The sequence below is a fragment of the Lissotriton helveticus genome, chromosome 11 (genome assembly GCF_964261635.1).
Source record: "Lissotriton helveticus chromosome 11, aLisHel1.1, whole genome shotgun sequence".
Lineage (NCBI taxonomy): Eukaryota > Metazoa > Chordata > Amphibia > Caudata > Salamandridae > Lissotriton > Lissotriton helveticus.
Window position 1 is genome coordinate 583,693,664 of NC_136072.1, and position 11,864 is coordinate 583,705,527.

At 42.8% G+C, this 11,864-nt stretch overlaps 1 protein-coding gene across 2 annotated transcripts in view; it reads right to left on the reverse strand.

The window, feature by feature from the left end:
* NUDT18 (nudix hydrolase 18) overlaps positions 1-9,670 on the reverse strand; it is a 32,124-nt gene extending 22,454 nt beyond the window's left edge. For both annotated transcript variants that reach the window (XM_078665534.1, XM_078665533.1), the window contains exon 1: positions 9,525-9,670. The gene's annotated coding sequence lies outside the window, so the exon portion shown is untranslated. The remainder of the gene's footprint in view (positions 1-9,524) is intronic.
* Between the last annotated feature and the right edge of the window lie 2,194 nt (positions 9,671-11,864).

The window sequence follows — 11,864 nt, forward strand, 5'->3', positions numbered from 1 at the left end:
GGATTGAGGAGTAGCTGCAGATCGGAGAGGTATTTCGTGGTCAGGAACGTCTTCAATTCTCATTAAATTCTTTGGACATACGGTGAATTGTGATCTGGCATAGAGTTGCTTCAAGATTCCTTGTGCAGTTCCAATTCGGTAAAAGCCATCTTCCGTCACGTTCATAACAACTGCCAAGAGATTGCGTGAGTCACCCCGCCCTTTGTCGACGTCGGAAATCTGAACTCGCACAGTCGCACCCAAAGGCACAGGAGGAATTTTTTTGTCAGAATCCCTTTTCATTTTTTTAGCCTGAATCTCAAGGTTCGATTTCGATTCCATTTTACTTTGGATAGCTTTCTCAATATTGAAGCAAACATTGCACAAAATGCTTACCCCATACCTTCTACTTTGTCGCCGTCATCGTCTTTACGAGAATGTCCACAGATGGCATGAACGTTTCGGCCACACTTTCGACATGTATGAGCACCGCTAGTTTCTTTTAAGCAGACACAACAGATAGCGGAAGAAGAAGGATTTTCGGTAACCACGAAAATGGAAGGCTCTTCGATAAACATGGCTTCATCACTGTTTTGGTTTCCTCCATCATGGATTGTATTCTCAGCTATGTCTTCTGCAGGGAGCTGTGCCTCTTGCATTGATTCATCTCGTCTTTCTTCCTGCTGTTGTGTTGTTTGCACGCTCTCTATTATTTTTTCGAGCTCTTCCTCAGTCTCTACGTCTTGTAAAACGTTGTCAGGCAGGGACGACGTTGAGAGACCTACTCTAGCTTTGCAGACGAACAGAGCTTCGTATGGTGACCTCTTAATCCCAGAATGAAAAGGTCTGTTCTTTATAAATTGGACGAACCGCAATCCCTCACTCCAACAGCTACTTTTTTCCTGACTGTGAGTGGCGCAGCTTACCATGGACGATCTTCAAGGTGGGCCAATACTCCTTTAGGCTGCTTACCTCATTGTTTGCAAATTCCCTGCCGTTATCGGACTGTAGAATCGTTGGAGCACCAAGCAACGTAAATATGTCGACGAGCTTGTAGGCTACTTCCTCCGCTCTCTTTGATTTCAGAGCCCTGAGAACTACAAACTTAGTGAGATGATCTTGGTACACCATTATAAACTTGTACTCTCTGTCAGGATGGGACTGAAAATCGATGAGATCGACCTGACAACGGGAGTTGAATTCAGAAAAAAACATTGGCTTGACCACAACACCTTTTTTTAACACCTTTTTGCTTCTTCTGGCAAGGCTCACAAAGGTGAATGTACAGCTCAATATCATGACGGGTAATGTTCTTATACTTAATTGAAAGTTCTTTCAACATCCTGTCCCGTCCTCCATGACCAATAGCCAAATGGGCCTTATGGAGTACGTCAAATAACTCTGAGTCCGCTACGTAAAACTGAATAGCACTGGTACCTTCTTTAACAGGATAGATCAACTTAGTCGTATTCTCGACCATCATTACGTCATAGTGTTTCACCAGCCAATAGTCCCGTGGTTCCTTCTTAATGGTCGTCTTAGCCTTTTTCACATCGTCCACTAACTTTTGGTAACTGGTTTCGGTTAGGAAAACACTGTTTTTAGCAGCATTGGCTCTTACTTGAGATAATTCATCGCAGAACCGTTGTTGCATGTCAGCATGGCGTGATTCCTGTCTTGGCACTACACTCCCTTCCGACATGGTGATACAAGAACCACGGGAAAGGATGACGGCAGAGCGTCTGTGGAACCTCAGCCGGATGCTATACACGACCTCTGACCCTGCTTGCAGGCAGGTCGCTCCCCACACAACCGCACCTGCTCTTTGCCTGGTTACTTGTGCTGTCTCTGCCCCTCGCTTGCTGGCAACTTGTGCTGTCTCTGCCCCTCGCTTGCTGATAACCTGTGCTGTCTCTGCCCCTCTCTTGCTGATAACTTGTGCTGTCTCTGGGATTAGGTGTATTATATACTTTGCCGGCAGACAATCTGGCAAAGTATACAATGCCTAGGCAATGTATAAAATATCAATCATTTCATACTTTGACGTTTGATTTTCAGGCATTCTATACATTACCAAGCCATTCTATAGAATGCCGGATTTCACACATTGCCGGGCGGGAATAAAATGGCGGGATTAGGCGTATTATATACTTTGCCGGCAAAGTATACAATGCCTAGGCAATGTATAAAATATCAATCATTTCATACTTTGACGTTCGATTTTCAGGCATTTTCAGGCATTCTATACATTACCTAGGCATTCTATAGAATGCGGGATTTCACACTTTGACTGTAACATATATAACAGAAATGAAGAATGGATCCAGAATGCCTTAGATAAACTAGCCCCTAATAAGCAACATACTGTCACAAGGAGGGGAGTGAAAGCACCATGGTTCTCATTAGAACTTATAGAACTCAAAAAACTAGCTAAAAAACAAGAGAGAACATGGAGGAAGAATTATGATGCTACTGAAAAAATGAATTACAAAATAGCAATACAAATGTACTACCAGGCCATTAGGAAGACAAGAGTGGACTTATTTATACACATTTCGGAAAGCTCTTAAAACTTTTTATTCAACCACTAGTTCATTACGCTTTTCCACTTCTCTTGCTTCACTAGGGCTGTAGTTATTCTCTACTCGGACCCACCCTGTTTTGGTAGTCAGCGCCTAGACGCCTGCGGGTAGTAGTGCGCTTTAGAAATCATAATTTCATTTCATTTGCTTCTAAGATAAATAATGCTGCCAACTCCTCTAAGGTACTTTCAATATGGTAAACCGCCTGATGAAATCAGCAATTTAAAAAGCGGGCCCCTGCCATCAGAAATAAGATGCAATATGCTGGCCAACTTTTTTGAAGAAAAAGTAAATAAGATTCTCTTCCCGTTAGGAAAAAACAATAACGCCAATAGGCCTCTGGCCGCACAAAAGGGAAAATTATCTTAGTTTCCAGAAACCACCTATGAAGACACTGAAAAAATCTTGAAATCCTTAAAATCTGGATCTCCTCTGTACCCTGCACCCCCTGATATATTGTTAAAAGGGGGGAAAGCAGTGATATACGAGTTGACAGATATGTTGAATTGTTCACTCAGCTAAGGCACAGTGCCCAAAAAAATGGAAACACACCTTTGTAAAGCCTTTATTAAAAAACACAATTGGCCGACCCTGACAAATGTGAGAACTACCAGCCAATATCTTTCCTGCTGGGACCCAATTAAGTCCTGGAGAACATGTTAATAAGAGCCTTTTCCCATATTTAGAAAGAAACAATTTCTTCGATTTCAATTAAAAACCTTATTTGGGTCATAGCCATAAAATTCACAAGTCAAAAGTGGAGTACATAAGTCCCTCTTGCTCAAAAGAATAAAACTGTCCCCCCCCCCCTCTCTCCCCCCTCTTTCTCTCTTTCTCTTTCTTCCCTTCTTGTAATTGAGGGAAATGGACTGTTATAAGAAAAAAACGCTATTGTACGCTCCACCTATATATATATTTTTTTTTGTATGGTTTTTGTATGCCAATAAAAGTTTAAAATAAAAAAAAAAAAAGAATAAAACTATTCATAAATCACCTGCCCCTTGGTATAATGAGACACTGCGTCTTCATAAATCCCGATGCAAAAAATTGGAACGTGTCTGGAGAAGGGACTACTCCATTTCGGCCGGTCATACTTACAAAACGGAGCTAAAGCAATATCATAAGGCCTGTGTCCAAACTAGAGCCATTCATGCAAACAAAATGATCACCGAAGCATTCAACAAATCTAAAGTATTGTTTAATGTGGTCAGAGATCTTGCAGGCGCACAGACCACTGCCATACCCCCTCCTCTTTCTAGCAGAAAATGTGATGATTTGGCACGAAAATTGAGACCATTTACCAGGACATTGCAGCCCTAGATGATAGTAATGCCTTGACGAACTCACCTTCTACTGTGGAAAATGGTGTAGACCCTTGGTCGCTTCCCACAGCCTTGTGTTCACCGCCGGCCTCTCTTTTGAACTGGCCTGATCTTTGCCCTTCTACATTATTGGAGATCTTGAATAACGTTAAGTCAGGCTCTCCAATTGATCCTTTATCCATCTCGATCCTACGTAAGCTAGAGCGCTCTCAACTTACTATTATTTGCACTTTGCTTAATTCTTCACTTAGTTCAGCCACTGTCCCTAGTTGTTGGAAACATGCAATGGTCACTCCGCTATTAAAAAAACCAACTGCGGATCCCAATGTTGCTTCTAACTTTCGCCCCATTTCATTATTGCCTGCATTTTCTAAAATCCTTGAGAGGCATATTCATTTGCACTTCTCACAATTTGTGGCAGCTAACAATATTTTACATCCCTCCCAGTCTGGTTTTCGTCCGGGTTTCTCCACAGAAACCACTCTTCTTGGAGTGACTAGGAATCTCCGCCTGCTACTGGATCGAGGGGAAACGGCTGCACTGATATTACTCGATCTCAGTGCAGCCTTCGATACTGTATCTCACAGTATACTCTTAAATAACCTTGTTTCCTTTGGCATTGGCGGGAGGGCCCTTAGTTGGCTTACGTCTTTTCTTACGGACCGGACTTTTCAAGTTTTTTCTCACACGTCTATATCCAATACTTATGTATCCCCTCACGGTGTGCCCCAGGGTTCTATACTTAGTCCTCTTCTTTTTAATCTTTACGTTATTCCTTTGGCCCACATTGCACATCGTTCTGGTTTAAATGTATTTACTTATGCTGACGACTCACAAATTGTGTTTTCTTTATCCCAAGCTGATTCTTCCACCTCCTCTTCTTCCCTGAAAACTGGTCTCAGTGAAATATCCTGTTCGATGAACTGCAACTTTCTTAAATTGAACAGTGGAAAGACTGAGGTTCTAGTCTTCGGAAATAAACCTGATCTTTGGAGCCCGAGACACTGGCCGTTGGCCATGGGCTTTTTGCCCACTCCTTCCGAACGAGTACGTAACCTCGGGGTCATTATTGACGAGAGTTTGTCCATGAAGGATCAGGCCAATAAAGTCGCAGCCACCTGTTTTACCATCTTACGGTGGCTGAGAAAAATTTTCTGGATATTACCTACTGACACCCAGAGAGCTGTGATGACGGCCTTGGTGACCTCCAGATTAGACTACGGTAACGTGTTCTATCTGGGGTCTACCAAGGCGGTCATACACCGTCTCCAATTGGTCCAAAATGCTGCTGCACGGCTTCTCTGTGGCTGCTGTAAACGGGACCATATCACCGAGCGTCTGAGGGAACTTCACTGGCTCAATCTTGACAGCCGTGTAAAATTCAAGGCATTGTGCATTATGCACAAGATCAAGATTGGAGTGGCCCCTTCTTACCTTCAGTCCCTAGTTATACCTTATATTCCTGCCCGTTCACTTTGTTCCTCCTCTCAACATTTATTCTGTATCCCTAAGTTCAGACTCTCGAGAATGGGCGGCAGATCCTTCGCAACTTTGGGACCCAAACTTTGGAATTCTCTTCCCTTGGTTGTGCGGATGGAGAACTGCCACATTCGCTTCCACAAAGCCGTGAAGACCTGGCTCTTTGCCCAATAATTCTCTAGGATTATATGTTTGCTGCTTTTTTGTCTTTCAGCGCCGGGAAACCCTTAGGGGTAGCTGTCGCGCTATATAAACTTAATAAATAAATAAATAAATAAATAAAAATTGAGAGTATGGTTAATAATGAGACCTCATTTAAAACATAATGTGGGCTCACTTAAGTGAGAACATGACAAGTGACATGCAATCTGAAAATGATGGGCTAATAATTAAAATAATCATACGGTAGCTATAAAAATATTCTCAACTTTAAAAATGACACATTAGATTTACATTATTACTCAAATTCAGACACTATGCTTGGAGCAAGAAACAATACCCGGATTGACAAGTTTGTGCTGCAGGAGTTATTCTCAGCCAGTAGGGGGTGAGAGTGAGATAACTTTGCGATGGATCGGCCATAGGCCCTCTAGAAACTCATCATTCACAACGGTGGATGAAGTGTCAGCCCTGCAAATTCTCAGGGTGACCTTATAATGGCGCACTCCTATCAAGCGTACAAAGGGGATGATCGAGTGTTGATACTACTGAGAGTAGAAGGGACAAAAAACAGATGATCAACAACGACTTACATCAATCACAAACCTGTTTCCGGGAAGGAATAAAGTAACGATGAAACAGCCCTGCCTTCGACCACAAAAGGGCTAAAAGCCATCTTAGATCGGGGTGGGGCCGCTGCTTTGATCCTACTGGATCTCAGAGCGACATTTTATACAGTGTCACAACAGGTATTAATCACAAGACTGAAGGAGATCGGAATTTCTGGAAATGCTTTTATGTGGCTAACTTCATTTCTGTCTAACAGAACTTTTCAAGTCTGTGAGGAAACTACTCGGTCCCAAATCTATTCACTGAGTTGTGGGGTCCCTCAAGGGTCCTCACGGAGTCCAACGCTGCTCAATCTGTATGTTATCGAATTGGAAGAATTCATAAACAATTATGGTTTCCACTTCTGTATCATATGCCGACGATACTCAAATTGTTATTTCCCTCTCCCGCCAAATAACAAACTCCTCAGCCCTGTTAACGCCTGCCTTAAGCATGTTGTAGAGTAGATGGCAGCCTTAAACCTAAAACTGAGGTGCTGGTGGTGGGGAAGAAACCTTCGAGATGGATATAATTAAACTGGCCTGCTCACCTTGGTGACCATCCTACCCAAAAATCCGAAGTCAATAGCCTTGGCTTTTGGATTGATGATAAAATGGAGACTCAAGCAAAAAAAACTGACATCAACATGCTTTGGCATATTAAGAGTCTTTATAAAATTGCTTAGGTGGCTACCAGAGACCTCACGTAGATTAGTAATACAGGATTTAGTAATCTCCTGACTTGACTTTGGGAACTCTCAGTACCTTAGCAGCCCGAAGTCAGTTTCAGGTCTGAAACTGATTCAAAATCTTCTTACTCCTTATAGCCCTGCAAGAATGTGGTAGTCCAACAATCAGCACCTCTTCGTAGTTTCAAGGATAATGAGGACCAAGAGTGGCAGGAGGTCCTACTTCTTCCTCGCACCGAAGCTGTGGAATGCTCTCCCTCTGAACCTAAAACTTACTGAATCTGAATTAGCCTATAAGAAATTGTTGAACATTTCTGTTTTAGTCTACCCTTCCAGCTGTAGGATATGTTGTTATAACGCTGGCAAGCCCTATCGGATAGCTACACGCTTTACAAATTACTGTGAGTAGAATAGAATTAAGGAGACCTATTCCTCTTACCCAAGTTGTGTTCTCACTGGAAGCCAGGTTTAGAAGACAAAGGCCATCCAGCTAGATGATGCCATACACCATCTCCAGACACAGCAGCCAATTAGAGGAAATGTTGCTATACTGTGGTGGCAATCAATATACAGAGATTGATTGATTGATTGAGTGTTTTCATTTCTCACGCTCTGTATGTAAGGTGTGCTGATTAATTATACTAATAAAGCCTTTTTACACAGCACATACATTGTGTTTTCCCACATAATGGTCGGTGTTACAACTAAATGCAATGCTAACGTTAACAGCCTTGGAAAATGAAAGAAAATTAAAGAATACGTTAAAACCTGTACGGAGCCACACTTATGCATTCGCAGGATCAATGCAGCTGTGTGCATAAACCACTAAGCTATTTCACTAGGGCTGGAACTTGTGATCTGCAGGTTACTCAAAGATTTCTGCAAAACAACTCAATTAACTTTCTTACTGGAATACCTACCAGTTCCGGTGCAGCTCGAAACATTTTAAACACCAGTAGCACCATGGCCACATGGAGGAACACTGTAATGTGTTTGTCCAATTTTGGTACAGTTATGTGGTGGTTGGCACTGATGCATCCTCAATTTAGGCTGTTAGTGGTGTAAGAAAACTGCAGCCTGACTTACTTTATTTGTTGCAAATATTGCACATTGTAATATAAAGTGTCCAGCATTGCTCAGGATTTAATATTGGAAGTCAGACTCCGATGACTACTGGTTATTGTTAATTAGCACGTGTGTAGCTCCTAATCTGTCACTACTATACCACGGCAGTGCCTCTCGATAGTTTGGAGGGAAGCACTTACTGCAGAGATCTCTGTGTAATAGGCTGGTCGCAGATCTGCATCATAATAAACAGAGGGTTTTGTATCTGCTACAAAGCAGTGCATGCAACCGCCAGGTCATAGGCTTGTTATAATTAGATGTTTAAGCGGGATAATGTTTTGGTGCAGACATTCTTCTGTAACCTACAAGTCATATGTTCCAACACTGGCAAAATGATTCAGTGTTGGAAGCTGGAAGCACCTGCAAGTAACCTACAAAGCATGATAAGGAATCCTTTTGCGCACTTAGTCAATCTGTCACTCTATTCGGTTGATAAAATCAGTATCAATACCTTGGTTAGTAATTAACACAAATGATTAAGTTGCAAACCATTCAATTTGTTTTCTGTGGGATATAAGTGAGTAGTACAATTACACATACATGTGCAAACATTTAGGCCTACATACGTACAATAGATGCAATGTGAGGTCAGTGGTCATGTTATTTTCCTTAACTAGCTTAAACTGAGTAAATGCACGTGTACTGCCAAACACAATTGCTCTACTATCATCACACACATTTTCTTTAAAAGTCTTTTATACTTTTCGGAACAGTTTCTGTCAAATGCTGTCATTCTCAATTTCTTCCTTGGCTACTTTGTTCAGTGACGTTTCTTGGACACTTCCTCCATGGTATACTGTGTCAGGAGTCCGTGGTGGAGCTATGTCCAGATGGAAACAGTTTTGCTTGCTTACCTGCTCCTAGACTTGCTACAACTCTTACAAAAAGAATGAATGGTTTGATTTTAATCTGTTCCAATCCAAAATCCTGGATTGTGAAAGAACAGCATTAAATGCTATTCAGCGGGCAGCAGCTCTGCATGGCACACACTTTATGTCCCTTTGCACTGCCGTGTCCCTCTGAACAGCACAGTGGGAGCAGGATGGGCACTGGGAGCGTGTGCTGCCAATGGAGACCTGCCAGCGAGTTTGTGTGCTGCAGAGTACACACAATAATCAGCAGCAGGCACATAAAGACCCAGAGGTTTTATATGGCCATTCAAAACGGTGACCACCACATAACGCACACGTTTCTACTGCAAGTAACTACTTATCAAGTTTACAGGAATTATGCCCCAAGATTTGATGGATAGACATAAAGCTCTGCAGCAGATGCCTTAACACCCTGAAATACCTTAAAGCGTGGGATGTTTGTGATCAATAAAACAAGCCACCTTGTAAATTTGAGGTCAAATATAATGTATAGGAAATGACCGACCATGGGCTGATGGACACCGACTCCAACCGTCATGACTCCTCGCCTTTCTGCCACCAAAACAACCTAGCCCTAAATGCGAGGGCTCCTGTGACACAGTTGTTTCATTTTGACACTGGCAACCCTCCCTAAACGGAAGGGAGTTTAAAAAAACGCCGGTGTTGTTACCTCCGCCTCTCATACAAAAGACGTTAAAAATCAGATTACCTCTGCCTTGCCTTCGAAACTAACTAATATCAATAAATGAAGGAATGTAGGTATTCGGAAAGGTAAGAGTACAGTCAGTGACAGCACAGGAGGCGGTACGGAGGAATCTTCATAGCTCTCTGACACATCCTGCGATCGGCTAAACAACTATCACGCCCCGGAAACGAAAGCTCGAATAAGCCTCCCAGCCGCTCCGGAAGTGAACACCAGCCACACGTGGGCTGGTGCACCCACGGACAGTGTTACGGACGATATGTGTAGTTCTCGAAGGAGAGCTGGATGCCAACGCGCAACATTTATTGCATCTAAAATATTGATTTGAGACATTGGAAAAATATTTATATAGGAACTGTGGCATATAATACAATATCCACCTGGCAAAGAATTCCATTCTCGTAAAATTGGCAGCTCTAATATTTATACCCTAAAAGCAAACTCTGACCATCGGTTAGGGGAAATTTTGCAGTCGTTGCTGTTTGGATTTTAAGTAAAAAAATTCGTGATCACGTAATCACGTGATCCTGCATGTTCTGATGAAAAATCTTATACCAGCTGCCACTACCTAAGAATGCACTCTTAAAAAGAAATGTCAACACCTGCTTCAGAAAAATTCCCTAGGACTGGAGACAAACTCCTCAAGAAATTCATATAGATAATCATACTTTATTTGATTTGTAAAAATCATAAAAGGGTGGATCTTACCACCATGAGATAAACATTAACATCTTTGAATCAGCATAGAGACAGCGTAAAATCACATTTAAGAAAAAAAAAAATGGCACAATAAAATAACACAAATCGTTAGCAACTTGCACAAATATGCGACCAATGTGTAAGAAAAAGAAGAGAAGAAATAAAATTAAGAGACACAAGTGTGGCCGTGCAAGGGGGTGACTGTCTCATTAAGGCTTCAGGACAAAAAATGTGTATTTTGACAAGGGATACAAATTGCTTGGGGGGTTGAATTTAACTTGATAGAACTGACACTTATTGACTCAGAATAAAGTGCATATGCGGGAAGAGTGGAAACAAGCATTGGAAATGCAATAGGTCTCGCAGCATTAGAGTTAGTGCATTTAGAATTGTTTATGGGTTTTTTGTTGTAAATCTTTTGCATTTTTATTTTTTTTTGCCAATGCTAAAGAATTACAAATCAAAAAAGCAATAAACAATTGTAAAAGCTGTAACTAAAAATCCTACGAGACCTATTGCACTGTGTGAGGGTGAGGTGTTGAGGGTGAGTGAGGGTGGTGATGAGTGAGGAGTTGAGTGTGAGTGAGGTGTTGAGGGTGAGTGAGGTGTTGAGGGTGAGTGAGAGTGAGAGTGAGTGAGGGTGAGGGTGAGGGAGGGTTATTGCGAGTTAGGATGAGGGGTTGAGGGTGGGTGATGGTGAGGGTGAGGTGTTGAGGGTGAGTGAGGATGAGTGAGGGTGAGTGAGGAGTTGAGGGTGAGTGAGGGTGAGTGAGGGTGAGTGAGGGTGAGTGAGGGTGACTGAGTGTGAGTGAGTGTGAGTGAGGGTGAGTGAGGGTGAGTGAGAGTGAGTGAGGGTGAGGTGTTGAGGGTGAGTTGTTGAGGTTGAGGTTTTGAAGGTGAGGTGTTGAGGGTGAGGTGTTGAGGGTGAGGTGTTGAGGGTGAGGTGTTGAGGGTGATTGAGTGTGAGTTAGTGAGGGTGAGGTGTTGAGTGTTAGTGATGGTGAGGTGTTGAGGGTGAGTGAGGGTGAGGGTGAGTGAGGGGGAGGGGGAGGCGTTGAGGATGAGTGACGTGTTTAGGGTGAAGTGTTGAGGGTGTGGGTGAGGAATTGAGGGTGAGGGAGGGTGAGTGTGGGTGAATTGTTGAGGGTGAGTGATTGAGGGTGAGGTGTTGAGGCTGATGTTTTGTGGGTGAGTGAGGGTGAGATGTTGATGGTGAGTGAAGGTGAGGTGTTGGGTGAGGCGTTGAGGGTCATTGAAGTTGAGGGTGGTTGAGTGAGGATGAGTGAGAATGAGGGTGAGTGAGGAGTTGAGGGTGAGTGAGGGTGAGGTGTTGAGGGTGAGTGAGGGTGAGTGAGTGTGTGATGTTGAGGGTGATTGAGGATGAGTGAGAGTGAGGGTGAGTGAGGATTTGAGGGTGAGGCGTTGAGGGTGAGGTGTTGCTGGTGAGTGAGGGTGAGAGTGATTGAGTGTGAGTGAGTGTCAGTGAGGGTGAGGTAGCGTCTTACTGATTGCCCGTGAAAAGCCCAATTATCTTCTTATATGTGAAAAAGAATGAAATGCGATAGGTACATTTTACAAAAAAAATTGTGAGCTTATGTGTTGTATTTATTGTTATAAAATAGCACTCGCTCGGTAGGGAGGCTACTT